Source organism: Petromyzon marinus, chromosome 63 (assembly GCF_048934315.1).
Source record: "Petromyzon marinus isolate PM22_M1 ecotype Great Lakes invasive population chromosome 63, UKy_Petmar_22M1.pri1.0, whole genome shotgun sequence".
NCBI classification, from domain to species: Eukaryota; Metazoa; Chordata; class Hyperoartia; order Petromyzontiformes; family Petromyzontidae; genus Petromyzon; species Petromyzon marinus.
The window spans coordinates 199,996-214,681 of record NC_133729.1 but is presented as its reverse complement, the minus strand read 5'-3'; the positions used below and the strand labels follow the sequence as shown (position 1 = coordinate 214,681).

Here is a 14,686-nt window from a genome sequence, read left to right as displayed (position 1 = left end):
GGCCAGGTCGGTTCTGAAAAATAGCTCTGGTAAAATAAAAAAATGGTTTCATTTATAGTCTACATAGGATTGACTTCCCAGGAAGTAACACTCATTGTATAAACCCCAGAAGAATAATGTTTTGAGTCACCAAAACCAGAATGTGAACTGATATATTCGTATTTTCAAGCGAGGTTCTCGGCCACAGACCACCTGGACAAATATGACGTAGTTTACTTTGCATATGAATTATTACTTGGGGTTTGTTGACGTGATAAAGTTAATGTTTTCTTTGACAGGTCTATTGTGTTGTACACTCTGACAGGAGCTCAGGCTTGTTGGGGCAGCAGCTGGCTGAAATGCACCTTCACAACAGGAAGATTGGAGAGAGGCTTCACAAGGAAGAGAAAACTATCGGTATTGAATCATGAAAATGTAAAACATGTGGAAAACTAGGCCCACCGATCCAACCCTAGCATCATGTCAACTATGTATTATGTTGACATTCCTTCGCACTGAGAGTAGGCATGCTAATCGAATCTAATGAATATGTGTAAACAGGCGATTTGTGTGTAAACAAACACACATTTCATACAGCTGTTTATTAATCGTAAAAATCAAGCGATTGAGCTAGTGAATGAGATAGACACATGCTGTCATTATTTCATACATGAATACAACCAGCCAGCCAGCGGTTATGATTTTCCACACCTAATCACATTCATCTCTTTGTTTTAGCCATCTTTGTGATGAAGGGAACTGTATTGTTCATGTGTGTGCAATGTACTTTTCAGAATATGACTTATGTTGGGTAATATATGAATTATGGCTATTAAAAGTATCTGTATTTAAGTCCATCAGGGCAAACTCTTCTGCAAAGGAGACTAGAGCATTCAACATTGCGTCCCTTTATATTTTTGGTAATCGCAATATTTTTCGATTTAAAGCTTTCGTGACTGTAGGGATTCATATTCTTGGTTCTTTCGGTAAAGTCACGTGGAAGGGAAATAATAAAATAATACAAATAAAACATTATATAATAAAATTCTCACGAAGTTTCGGCCACAACGCAAGCAGCCGTCCTCAGATGAAGAAACAGAGCTGTCGGAAAGACAGCGTCTTAATGAACACTGGGCAGTGAACACTGGGCAGTGTTCATTAAGACGCTGTCTTTCCGACAGCTCTGTTTCTTCATCTGAGGACGGCTGCTTGCGTTGTGGCCGAAACGTTGTGAGAATTTTATTATATTGTTTTATTTGTATTATTTCCCTTCTACGTGACTTTACCGAAAGAACCAAGAATATAATCGCAACATATTCAGGAGATAAATGTCAAGGTCTGCTAGCCACAAGAAGGCTTTAGGAGAGAGTTAATGCGGTTTTGCTATTCATTCATTAAAGGGCAATAGAGGAAATGCTAGAATAAATGTTTTCAGCTAATTTTTTGTATTCGCTAGATTTACAAGTCTATAATGTACAGAAAATACCATGGTTGGCCAGACCATCGCTCGGCAGCTGCATGTGGCTCCTGGGCAGTTCAAGTGTGGCTCTGTAGAGGTGCTGCTAATTTTTAACTCTTCAATTTAACTTTATATGAAGTGAGAACAATCTGGTATCGGAGGCATGCCATGAGTACTCCCAGGGCACTGAGATTTCTAAACTCAAAATTCCACAGCCAGTCGACACGAGTCAACTTCTGTATGGCCAATCTTTATCTCTTGTGGCTCCCACGGCCATCTGAAGATTATGGTATGCTGCTGGTAGGGTCAGGAAAGTTGGTCACCCTTGGTATATATCTGTATATGCGTTGATGATTTTGTGCAATGTTCAGCTGCTCCGTCACGACAGGGGTCCCAGTCAGTTTGAGACTGCTAAATTAAGGTTCTCATGTGCTTTACAGATTTTGATAAAAAAATTCAGTCTTGAATTTCTCACAACAGGTATAGGCCCTGGGCAGGAGGATGTGGAGTATGTGGGTTTCATACGGCTATATGCTGTGGTTACATCCCACATGTGATCTCCGCTTTAAAGTCATGCAACTGATTGTAGCCCATATACATTTTAATATACCCGTTTTAACACGTAGGCTTTCGCGACCAATATCATCCATAATATCGTTTTTTTTGGGTTAGATCGTTGAAATATAAATGTGTCGTTAAACCCGCCACCACCGACACAGCCAATTCGTAAGGTTTGTCACATAAACAGAACATTCCAATTCGTGAAGTGCTCACAAGTGACGTCATCACAGCTATCCCTCCAAGGAATGAAACAGGAGGATTTCTCTACGAATTTGGCTGTCCACCTAATGATGATAGTTGTAATTACTGGCGAAACGTCGTACTCAGATTGTAAATGTTGTGGATTTTCTCTCCAACGCTTCGGTTTGCTGTACAAGTAGCGGATTGGCATGTTCCGTTTACGTGACAACCTTACTAATTGGCTGTTAGGTAGTGGTAGGTTTAACGGCTCATTTATTTTTATGCGATCTAACCCAGAAAAAACTATATTATAGATTGAATATACCCTTTTGTTGAAGGACAGCCTGGGTGACCAAAGTTCTATAGGAACGGCAATAATGTTTTCTTGATTAAATTAGTTTTATCATGGAGCGGTGAAATCAGCTGTTGTTCAGATGTCAGTCTAATTAGTATTACATCGTAGAAATATGAGAGTCCTTTTTGTAATAGTCTATTAACCACTGATGATGGTAACATTGGTTTAAGGTTACATTTTAAGAAGAACTAGATTGGCGTACATTTTATCTTGTGTAAGTACACAAATTTATAAAACAATATATTTGATTAAAAAATGCATATATTTTCTTCCATTGCACACAGTTGTACCATTGATAACAGGGCACACAGCTACAATTGACATCACCAGATGTCACTCAATTTCCCTCAGAGATCGATCTTGCATAACCAGTGTTCACATAATCAGTTATGTTTTCGCTAATTACCAATTACACTCAGCCGGGTTTGACAGACTTGTATGAATGTATGTTGAACTTCCTTTCCACCGTACATAGCCAACCGTGCTAAACGGAGGTGTGGGAATTAAGCGCAGAAACTATCGTTAGGATCAATGCTGTTGTAATTTTTTATGAGGATATCAATTGGTGGCTGAAATTAGATGTTCAAAGACTACAGCATGATAATCGGTACATAACATGAGTGTCGAATTATGTCTTAAGAATTACCCAACCATTTGTACGTAAAATTCAACGTTGCTGTGTGACATCTTAAGTCCGTGTTCTTCATTGCAAGGCCCGTGGGCCGGTGGCAGTCCCTGGTGTCCTTTTTACTGCGACCCCTGACGTGCAGTCCCCGACAATACACACAAGTGAAAACACCCCATCATGCTGTCAAACCCCCCAATGGTTTCAAATGTGAGATGGCTCTTTCACTGATAATGTCTTATTCGCGAAAGTGGCCCCCCTCCGAAAATGAGTGAATATCACTGTTTTAGGTCAAGGATTGGCCAAATAAAGTAGGTATTATTTGCTTATGTTTTTCAATGTCCGTAATAAAACTATATTTATGCCACCAGCTGAATGAGTGGCAGGAGGACTGGGTGACGTTCTTCTCACGGCAGCGACTGCAGCTTCAGCTGGACATGATAGAGAAGGACTACGGTGAACGGGAAACCCGCGAGCTCTGGTCTCGGCTTCAGGTTCGTAAGCCGTTTCACTCTCGCCCTTAACCCTTTCCCGTTCCGAGACGACTGCTCATTTCAGGATGGGTCTCGTTCACCACCGAATCTCGGAATGCGCAAGCGGTTCAGCGGTAATTTTTTTTGGAGAGGCACAGCGCCGTTGTTTTTAAAGACATTGTACTCCCCGCAGAGCACCGTAGCGACAGGACAGCACTCTATTATAGCTGGTACCAAACTGTGCTACACACCTTCCCGCACGGCCTTGTGGGATCCTCGGTACTAATAAAGTTAATTAATATTTACTTCCTATTACGTTCCGATGACGTACACGAGATTCAGCGGTGAACGGGATGCACCCCGTAACTTGCAGTCATCTCTGAGCAGGAAAGAGTTAATACATGCAGCAGTGTAGCTCATCATGTACACAGCCATATGGGAAACCCATTTGATCGCAGTGGGTTTTCGAGGCGACTTTAAAGGGTAAGTGGTGTTTCACACGCAGGCTTTCGTGACCAATATTATTCATAATAAAGTTGTTTTTGGCTTAGATCGCGTAAGTGTAAATGCATCGTACACCCACATCCACCCAACACAGCCCATTAGTAATGTTTCTGACATGAGCAGAACGTGCCATTTATGTTATTGCTTCGACACTCTGGTGTGTTAGAGAGCAAACGCAGAACATTTTCAAACGAGTACGACCTTTAGCTGGTGATTACAACCAGCATCATCAAGCAATTGCCAGAAGCGTTCTGGCTTCTGGCAATTGCCTGATGGCAATTGGAGGTGGGTGTACGATGCATGTCAATTTATGCGATCTAACTCTAAAACAACGTTATCATGAATAAAGTGGTGTTGTTTTTTGCGTGGTGTGCAGCTTCGGTTGGGGGATTTTTTTCCGGGACGTAGAGGTGGCTCCGGCACTGCTCCACGGTGACCTATGGACTGGGAACGCTGCAGAGATAAATGAAGGGCCCGTCATCTTTGACCCAGCCTCCTTCTATGGGCACTCGGAGTACGAGCTTGCCATCGCTGGGTAAAAAAAGAAACTACAAACAACCAAAACAATAGCAGCAACTGCCGTACACTGCCCTGTCTGTGGCATGCAAGGTTCATTCGTATAACCTCAGTGTGGCAAGGGCTGGCTCATTAAATAAATAACAGAGACCAGGTAGAGTTGTGGTTGAGATGTCTACATGCAGAGGTCTCCACCCTCTCTATTTGCTAACTTACAAAGACTCATCCTTCCTTGCTAAGGCTTTTTGGGCAAATCATGTTAAAGCTGATACGGTGCACAAAACAATAGTGGAACGATAAAACTCTTATTTATCCACGGCACTTGAGGATGCTTGAATGTTCCAGAAACTCAGTTTGTCGAACAAGGAACCCCTGGTTTAGAGACAAGTTGCCACTGATGTGCTTTACCAGGAATCCAAGCTGAAGATAATTCATTACACGTCAAATGGAATTCAAACCCTCAGAGCTGGGATATGCTTCAGTGAACAAAAACACATTTGACATGATGTTTACTGAGCAGCCATTGGTGACCAAGTTGAGACCACAGCATTCCTGCCCTCAATTCGCAGGAACGTTTGTTGATAGATGGCTCACTGAATTTTGAACGGAGGACCTCAATGGCATTGGCTCGGTGCTCTGACATTGAAATTAACCTCGAGCCACTCAATTACCTGCATTACGTTGAATTTGTGAAAATGTTGTTCATTGTTATGTTGTTCGTGCTGGAACAGCAGCATTGTAAGATTTTGAATGTTTGGTGTTATTTGGGTACAGCATGTTCCAGGAGCTTTAGCTCCACGCTTCACTCATCCTACCACGCTTCACTCATCCTACCACGCTCTCATCCCAAAGTCACAAGGCTTCGGCAAGAGCCAGAAGCTCTAGCAACTCTTCCACTACCTGAACCACTGGAATCACTTTGGGACAGGATACCGAGGGTCATCCATCTCCACCATACGCAGTCTCCTCAAGTGAATGAACGGTGCAGGAAATCGTGGGCTATGGTGTATGACTATAAAAATTCTTTTCGGCCATGATATACATTGTTGAATAAAGGCCTTCCCTAATCCACCACTAAATCTCACAAAACTAGTCCATTTAAATGCTGTGCAATGCCCTAGGCATTCCACGTGAGTGTGACCGGGGGTCCCTTTGTTCCACATCCTGGCCGTGATCTCCACGTGAAAACTGGGTCAGTTAATGTCAGAATCAAAATCTTTAATTAGGCTGGACGAATCTGATGAGCTATGAAGCTCTTTTTTCACAGATGTCCAGTCGGGGCGAGTCAGAAAGTTACAACAACAAACAACAGTACAAACAGATAGGAGAGCAAAGTAAAGGAACGCGAAGCAAATTTTGACTTAACTTTCGTGACTGCAGGAATTTATATTCTTGGTTCTTTCGGTAAAGTCACGTAAATATAAAACAAACAAAAACAATAAAATAAAGACGGCTTGTTTTGCGATTGAAACGTCCTGGGTTTTTTTATTTTATTATTTTCAATTTTTTTTATTTGTTATTTTCTTAATTTAAATGTTTTATTTAATTTGAATTTTATTTCTTATTTTCTATTTACGTGACTTTACCGAAAGAACCAAGAATATGAACGCTAAGCAAGTCATGAAATAAAAATATATAAGAGTTCAAATTGCATTAGTGCATCAATTCCTGCCAAATTTTTTTGTATCACCAAATGCCATTTTGGGCAATGCAGTATAACAAAAACAATCCCAGATGTTTGGCTAGTACCAGTTACATTGTATGTTTTTGTTGTTGTTGTTTTGCTATGGGAGTAAACCCATGCAGAGAAAGGGACCAGAATTAGGAAAGCGAAACCAGGCACTCCTTCAGAAGATGCCATGCACGGGCGTGACCACTGCACCACCCTGACGCCCAAACAAATGTAATTCAAATAATCTACAATACTGGCAAATAAACCCTATTAGTATCAGCCGAATGTCTGGACAATCTGGCCTGTGTATAGCTGCATCGGTGTTTCTATAAGTCGTATTCAAATTGCCTGCTATGAACAATATTTTAAAGTACAGGTTGCCCACCTCTGGTTTCATTTAACTTATCAGTTGTACTCATTCTGTTTGTCACAGGTAATATGGCAAGGAAAATATTTCGCAGCACGAGTTGCAGGATTAGGACAATTATGGTGACACATGTGACCCCCTCTACACAAGCAACAGCTGAGAGTCAACGCTGTGATGTGCGATTGGTGCAAGCGACCCATCTCTTGTGTTTTAATGTTGAGCGGTTAAACTTGCACTGTTGTGGGGTGAGGTCAAGGCCGATGGCTGCTTCCAGCGGTGTCAAGGTGAGCGTTTTGAAGAGGCTCGCGAAGGATGATGCTTGTGCAGTTGGGTGCAGTCTCCCTCCATTAACAACAGAGGGCAGAGGAGCGACGCTCACAACAATTGGGCTGGGCGTGTACAACGCATGAAATCGGCAGCAAGTTTATCTCGGGGAGTTGACCCGCACACGACAACTGGGTCTGTCCCGCGTGTTCACGCTATAACGCGGCTGCCTTCATTTAGGGAACGCGCACCGCCATAAGGCGACTTGTGAGCGGTCGACGCCGAACTACTTTCTTGAGCTGCGCGGTTGAGCGAGACGAGACGGTAACGCGGCGGCGTCCCCTCAAGTTGTTTGTAACCCAATTCTGACTGCGCGTGGACATTCATTACGGGGGAAATAGTTTTCGCTTAGCGCGGCACTTTTCAGGAACGCATCTACTGCGTTAAACGAGGACCCGCCGTACAGGTGCTGTGCACACTGTACTCGGAATCAAAATCCGAAGCGCTATCAAGCTCTCACTCACAGGTGTCCAGTAAGAGGCGGTGGGGGGGGGCGTCACCAAGTGACACGCAGCTTGACCGTGGAGTAGACCGCGAAGACGTCAACGTCGCCTAGGCAACGCCGCCCCCCTCCCCCCTCTGGCTCTGCCTGCCTCGCTCTGTGCACGTGAGGTGTCAACCACGTGACGCGGTCCACTGCGCGCGTTGCGTCACCGCTCACCGTGGGGGGCCTCTCCGCTCGGTCCACATCGTACAGTCGCACATTCATTAATAGTCACACTCTTAATCATGTTTATGGTCATCGTCATTAAAGGTGAGTTTAATAATAATACCACTACTACACAATGTGTGCATTAATATATACGGCATGAATAAAACGCACCTGTAAATATCCTAAGTAAGTTTGACCTGACATTATTGCACAACAATTGCCCAGCCACCGTGGGATGTTTATCCTCCAATGTGTATCTGGCTCTGACCTGACTTATATAAAAGTGCAGCTCTGCAATTGCTTGGTCACACCACCGCTGGTGAAAAGACCTTCATGAGAGCGAACTCTTTACGAGTATTTGGTCTACTTTTCCATATAACAATAGGTTTTACCCTTTCTGGCAATACAACAGGTGTCAAGATGTTAAAACACCAAACAGAATCCTCATTCAAGGAATCCTGTCTGCATTAACCACACGTACTTGTGGTTAACATGCAAACATGCTCTGATAATATATGCATTGTCTTTGAAACTGATTAGTCCACACCAGGAAGGTCCCATATTCTACTTTTCCACGTTGACCAGATGTGTTGGAAGAGCCGGCTGAAAGCCACACTTTGCTGCATCACACACGACTTGCCGATCAGCTATTTGTGGTGTACCCATTTAGCGACCTCTGGTCTGTGAGTTCAGTTTACTAACCATTAACAGCATGGCAGCTTTCTAAGTGGCTTGTGTGACAATTCACCTGTGTCATTATCTCTTGCACAGCCTGAAATAAGTTTTGGCATCAGGGATGGAAATTATGACTCACCCACCTGCACCTGCCTTGTGCTCCCAGACACCTAAGGACCTTACTACCGCCGTGAGAAATTGACGGGCGTAGACTGCTGCATGGCGATGATGTATTCACGTCGTTCCTGCTGTTTTCCTCTTTTGCTAGGTGATGCAATTGGTGTGCCAACACCTCCAGATGCAGTTCCTGAAGGACGTGGGCATTCGGGACATGTTCGTTTTGCCTGCGATGAATGAATTTGTCCGAACACACAGGGAAGCCAGCCTGTTCATCGAGGTGCGTTTCCCATGTTTATTTAACTCGTTTGGTCGTCTGTTTGCAAGGTCATGCTCTGCCCAGAGGTCACCCACTGAGTTTTTTTTACCGTAACATTACCGTCACTTGGGTTTGGTGATCGATTCAACAGGGCAAAAATATTTGTAAGAAGCGTAAACATGGCAACGTGATCATTGTCAGACCACGGAGGACCTTCAGAATGCCGAGTATGATCTTTAAATTGATCCTGGACTGGTTCGGGGGATATTTGAACAATTCGAATATTGGGGCGATGTCGTCTTGCTACGGGTCTGAGTGAGAAGTCTCCCAGCGGTTTTTTGAGTCCATAATCGAGATTTTTGGGTTAGAGCACGTAAACATGCACTCAATAATACACTACATATGCACTATTTATTTATATATATACAGTGATGTAAAAAAGTATTTGATCCCCTGCTGATTTGTACGTTTGCCCACTGACAAAGAAATTATCAGTCTATAATTTTAATGGTAGGTTTATTTGAACAGTGAGAGACAGAATAAGAACAAAAAAATCCAGAAAAACGCATTTCAAAAATGTTATAAATTGATTTGCATTTTAATGAGGGAAAAAAGTATTTGACCCCTCTGCAAAACATGACTTAGTACTTGGTGGCAGAACCTTTGTTGGCAATCACAGAGGTCAGACGTTTCTTGTAGTTGGCCACCAGGTTTGCACACATCTCAGGAGGGATTTTGTCCTACTCCTCTTTGCAGATCTTCTCCAAGTCATTAAGGTTTCGAGGCTGACGTTTGGCAACTCGAACCTTCAGCTCCCTCCACAGATTTTCTATGGGATTAAGGCCTGGAGACTGGCTAGGCCACTCAGGACCTTAATGGGCTTCTGCTTGAGCGACCCCTTTGTTGCCTTGGCCGTGTGTTTTGGGTCATTGTCATGCTGGCATACCCATCCACGACCCATTTTCAATGCCCTGGCTGAGAGAAGGAGGTTCTCACCCAAGATTTGACGGTACATGGCCCTGTCCATCGTCCCTTTGATGCGGTGAAGTTGTTCTGTCCCCTTAGCAGAAAAACACCCCCAAAGCATAATGTTTCCCCCTCCATGTTTGACGGTGGGGATGGTGTTCTTGGGGTCATTGGCAGCATTCCTCCTCCTCCAAACACGGCGAGTTGAGTTGATGCCAAAGAGCTTCATTTTGGTCTCATCTGACAACAACACTTTCACCCAGTTGTCCTCTGAATCATTCAGATGTTCATTGGCAAACTTTAGACGGGCATATATACGTGCTTTCTTGAGCAGGGGGACCTTGCGGGCGCTGCAGGATTTCAGTCCTTCACGGCGTAGTGTGTTACCAATTGTTTTCTTGGTGACTATGGTCCCAACTGCCTTGAGATCATTGACAAGATCCTCCCGTGTAGTTCTGGGCTGATTCCTCACCGTTCTCATGATCATTGCAACTCCACGAGGTGAGATCTTGCATGGAGCCCCAGGCCAAGGGAGATTTACACTTCTTTTGTGTTTCTTCCATTTGCGAATAATCGCACCAACTGTTGTCACCTTCTCACCAAGCTGCTTGGCAATGGTCTTGTAGCCCATTCCAGCCTTGCGTAGGTCTACAATCTTGTCCCTGACTTCCTTGGAGAGCTCTTTGGTCTTGGCCATGGCGAAGAGTTTGGAATCTGATTGATTTATTGCTTCTGTGGACAGGTGTCTTTTATACAGGTAACAAGCTGAGATTAGGAGCACTCCCTTTAAGAGTGTGCTCCTAATCTCAGCTCGTTATCTGTATAGAAGACACCTGGGAGCCAGAAATCTTTCTGATTGAGAGGGGGTCAAATACTTATTTCCCTCATTAAAATGCAAATCAATTTATAACATTTTTGACATGTGTTTTTCTGGATTTTTGTGTTGTTATTCTGTCTCTCACTGTTCAAATAAACCTACCATTAAATTTCTAGACTGATAATTTCTTTGTCAGTGGGCAAACATACAAAATCAGCAGGGGATCAAATACTTTTTTCCCTCACTGTACGCTAAATTCTTCTGTTGATATGTAAACTCTGACTTTAACATAGCCGCTTCCGTGACCAGTTACATGCTAATTCCTCACATTAACATTATGCTAATCTCCCAGTTACATGCTAATTTCTGACTTTAACATCCTGCTAATCTCTCACATTAACATAGCTACTTCAATGCTAAATTCTTCTGTTGATATGTAAACTCCTTTGTCAAGGCGCTCTGCTCCTCCCACCCAGCTTAAAATACGCTGCCAAGCTTAGCAGTGTTCATTGGAGCGCTGTCTTTCCGACAGCTCTGTTTCTTCACCTGAGGACGGCTGCTTGTGTTGTGGCCGAAACGTCGTGATAGTTTTATTTAATTGGTTTTTTAATTTTTTTTATTATTTCCCTTCTACGTGACTTTACCAAAAAAACCAAGAAGATGAATCCCTGCAGTCACGAAAGCTTTAAATCGAAATCAACACACGTGGTAGCAAACAAGTATCGTATGTTATAAGAATAATATAAACATGTAATATTCACGGCAATGGCAGTGTTGTTCAGCGTGCCCTGCTGTGGAAGCCAGCCACATGAGTTTGATAACCAGTCATGGCTAGTATCAGTGGAAAGCAAAATCTGAACTGGTTCAATGCTTCGCTGATCCAGACTGAGCAGTATGGAGTGCTAATACGTTAACCCGATGATACATTATTATTTGGCAATGCTGCTGCTGCGTTGGCAGTGGTGCCCAAGAACAATTAACTAAAAAACTCAACACATTAGTCAGTAATGTTGTGGCCTCAATAGACACAACATTATATGCAACGTTTCGGGCCATGGTCCGTCTCCCATTTGTACAATGAAAAAGGGCCATTGCCCAAAAGTCCACATTTTTCCATTTTTATTTAATTTTAAGGTCATTGTTATTGACGAACGTGTTGAGTTCCCATGATAATTAAGAACAGATTTTGGTAGAAAGGTCCTGTTACTATGATGAATGTATCCTATAGACAAACATACAAATTCATCACAGGGTTGCCTAAAGTTTGCCAATAGAAAATAATGCCGATTAAGTTGTGGGCACCCGACATTCACTTGCCCTGCGGCCACTCCCTCAATGACACGAGTCGCATCGACTCAGGGTCCCGCGGGTAGTTCCACGACTCGGTGGTCCAGGAGAGTGGCACGAGCGATGCGGGCATCAGCTGGGCGCCACAGGGGCAGCCATGGTTCGAGTCACTCGCACAGCTCCCTGTTCAGCACGACGTGAACGCATTGCCAGCCTTCTGATCTATGTGGCTTTTCCGAATGAAGCAAATTGTCACTGATAATTTAGCACATTTGCTAAGCTATTTAAAAAATATATATGGCGATTCATTTTATATAGCGTCGTTCATGATAATTGCATCTCAGAATTGCTGAGGAGCCAAAGACCAAGCTGGAATATTGCAAGGGAGGTGAGCCTGCGCCAACAATTGCCCTGCATTTCTATATATGTTCAGATGTTGCCAGCCAATTAGTGAGTGTGTATATATGTGGAAGGAAACTGGAGCACACAGATAAGTCACTGCTGAGTGCATTAATCACCCTTTGTGAAATTTGTTTTTTTTTAAGTAAGAGGAGAGCGGAGTTTTAATGCCATGTCCTGAATGGGCCTTCCACAACAAAGTCCTCATTCAGAATCCCAGTCCCACAACATTTCAAGCCTGCCTCTCAGTTCTACTGCTCTTTGCACGGAACATTTAAACCTACTTATTGGGCCTTCTGATATGCCTTCTTTGGTATCATGACATGCCATTTTCTATACTGGGTCATTGTAATCATCGCTTCATCATGCCTCCTTGTCAGTCAGTAAACTTTTAACATTGGTGTCGTGTGTGTCTGTTGCAGGGATACTCTGGGGGGCCCTTTGTTTGCCAGGACTCAAACGGCCGCTGGTTCCTTTCTGGAATCGCCAGCTGGGGCGTTGGCTGTGCACGGGCTTACCAGCCAGGTGTCTAGCGCACAGTCGCCAAGTTCATGGACTGGATTCACCAGAACATGCAGTAGTCTCTTACACATTTCTGCACAAGCAGAATACTATAGATCAGGGATATAAATATTATGGGAACTATACATCAAAATAATTAATTAAGGCAATAAATATATTTTTCAAAAACTGATTTAAAGTTAATGTTAAAAGGTTAATTTAATGAGCTGAATACTATATTTTAACTGCACCATAATGCAAAAAAAGATTTCCAAGTGAACACGGATTTTGGGTAAAATCAGAAAAGTATTTTTTTTACATGCGTTGTCAATAGCGTTTTTATCTTTTGGGTTTGCCACACATGTCAACGGGCCTGGCAAAGCAAACATGAGCATGATGTTGGCATTGGCAGGAGATGAAGACAGAGCTTGCTATTTTTCAATGTTGCTTAATTCTTTCAATACTGACACAATGGACAATGAATGCACTGTCTAAATATTTGGCCCAACCTGATTATACATGATAGCAAAGTGAGTGTTGTCCAAACTATGTATGATACATTTATATTCTTGTTATATTTTGACCTGGGTCATCAACTCGCATCTCCCATACATTAATTGCCATGGATGTTGAGCAGTAGGGGTACTCGGAGGGGGTCTATTGGCCTTCTAGGGGACCACTGCAATGATCGGGGCATCCAGAAGGGATGATGGGTTCCACAGGGAGAACATCCTTCACAGAGGTTGTCTTAGAGTATGTCCATGGCAAGGTTATTGGTGATTACCTTCACCTCCTCCGGTCAACACAGTAAATGTGAGTTTGTGAGTTTTGCTTTACTAACGACATGAAAACAAGTCTGGTTTGCACAAGGAGCCTGCAAAAAAAATAATTTAGAAAACCTCATGAAATGTGATGCATGGCACTTATCTGAGACGCCCCTTATCTGAGACGCCCCTGTGCAAATGGCGTGATATCAAAACCAGTATTATCATAGTGAACTACATGACGTGTGTAAGAAAACTATATAAACATCTATTGGAAACATTTCATGAAAATATGTACAAAAATGAACACGTTAATAGTGTTTCATGGTATTCCAAAAATCATAGCATATTTGATTGGTTAAGATGGTTTACTCGGGATGATAAATGGCAATGATCCTTCATCATGTAAAAGACTGCAAGCTGCTATCAAAAATATATATTTTTTGAAGATCGTATTCACACTCTGCAACAGTCTATTTTCCACATCAAACCATAATGTCTGTCGACTGCAATTGGAAATTGATGCATGCTCAGTTGCAATCGGTTGAATAAACATTGAAATGTGTCACATGTTCGTGTCTGGGTGGCTTTTTGCTTGAGATTAGGGATCTTGTGAAAAAAGTTATAAGACTTTATATGAAAACCTCCTCCACAGAGGCCGATTTTGACACTGTTGGTACAAGTCATCAAAGTCCAATTAGCTCCATCCACATCCTTCTGTACCACATAATTCCATCTCTGTTCTAGCCTATGACACATCCATTTAGCCCCATACAGCCAAACAAGCTGTATCATGGGACCTATTTCCAGAATCAAAGTATGAAAAATAATAAAAGGTTTTACCCTTTCTGGCAGTAAAACTGGAGTTGTGTTAAGATGTTCAAACACCAAATAGAATCCTGTTTCAAGGAATCAAGTTACTGCATTAACCACACATGTGACTTGTGGTGAACATGCAAACAAACATGCTCTGATAATATTTTAATTGTCTTTGAAACTGATTGGCCTACACCAGAGACAGCCTTCTTTATGACCCAGTCTCACCACCAGTGTCAGACCAGAGATCGCCAAAAGGCGAACAGTACAAAGGCAATGCCACACGTATCGGAGCATTTATAGCTAACCACTGTGCCCACCGCTCCCCACTCACTCGGTGTGCTAATCGCGGTGCCACCACTCCCCCTTCACATACAATGTGCAAACCACTACGCCACCAATCTCCACCGCTGTGCCA

General features: G+C 42.9%; 1 long non-coding RNA gene across 2 annotated transcripts; it reads left to right on the top strand.

The window, feature by feature from the left end:
- Nucleotides 1-287: 287 nt before the first annotated feature.
- Nucleotides 288-14,008, top strand: LOC142906293 (uncharacterized). 2 transcript variants are annotated; one of them, XR_012930120.1, is made up of 5 exons: nucleotides 288-396; nucleotides 3,531-3,653; nucleotides 4,513-4,671; nucleotides 8,611-8,739; nucleotides 12,610-14,008. It is a non-coding gene; the product is annotated as an uncharacterized LOC142906293 (long non-coding RNA). The 2 variants fall into 2 exon arrangements; XR_012930121.1 differs by lacking the exons at nucleotides 8,611-8,739; nucleotides 12,610-14,008 and adding an exon at nucleotides 5,427-5,686.
- Nucleotides 14,009-14,686: the final 678 nt, after the last annotated feature.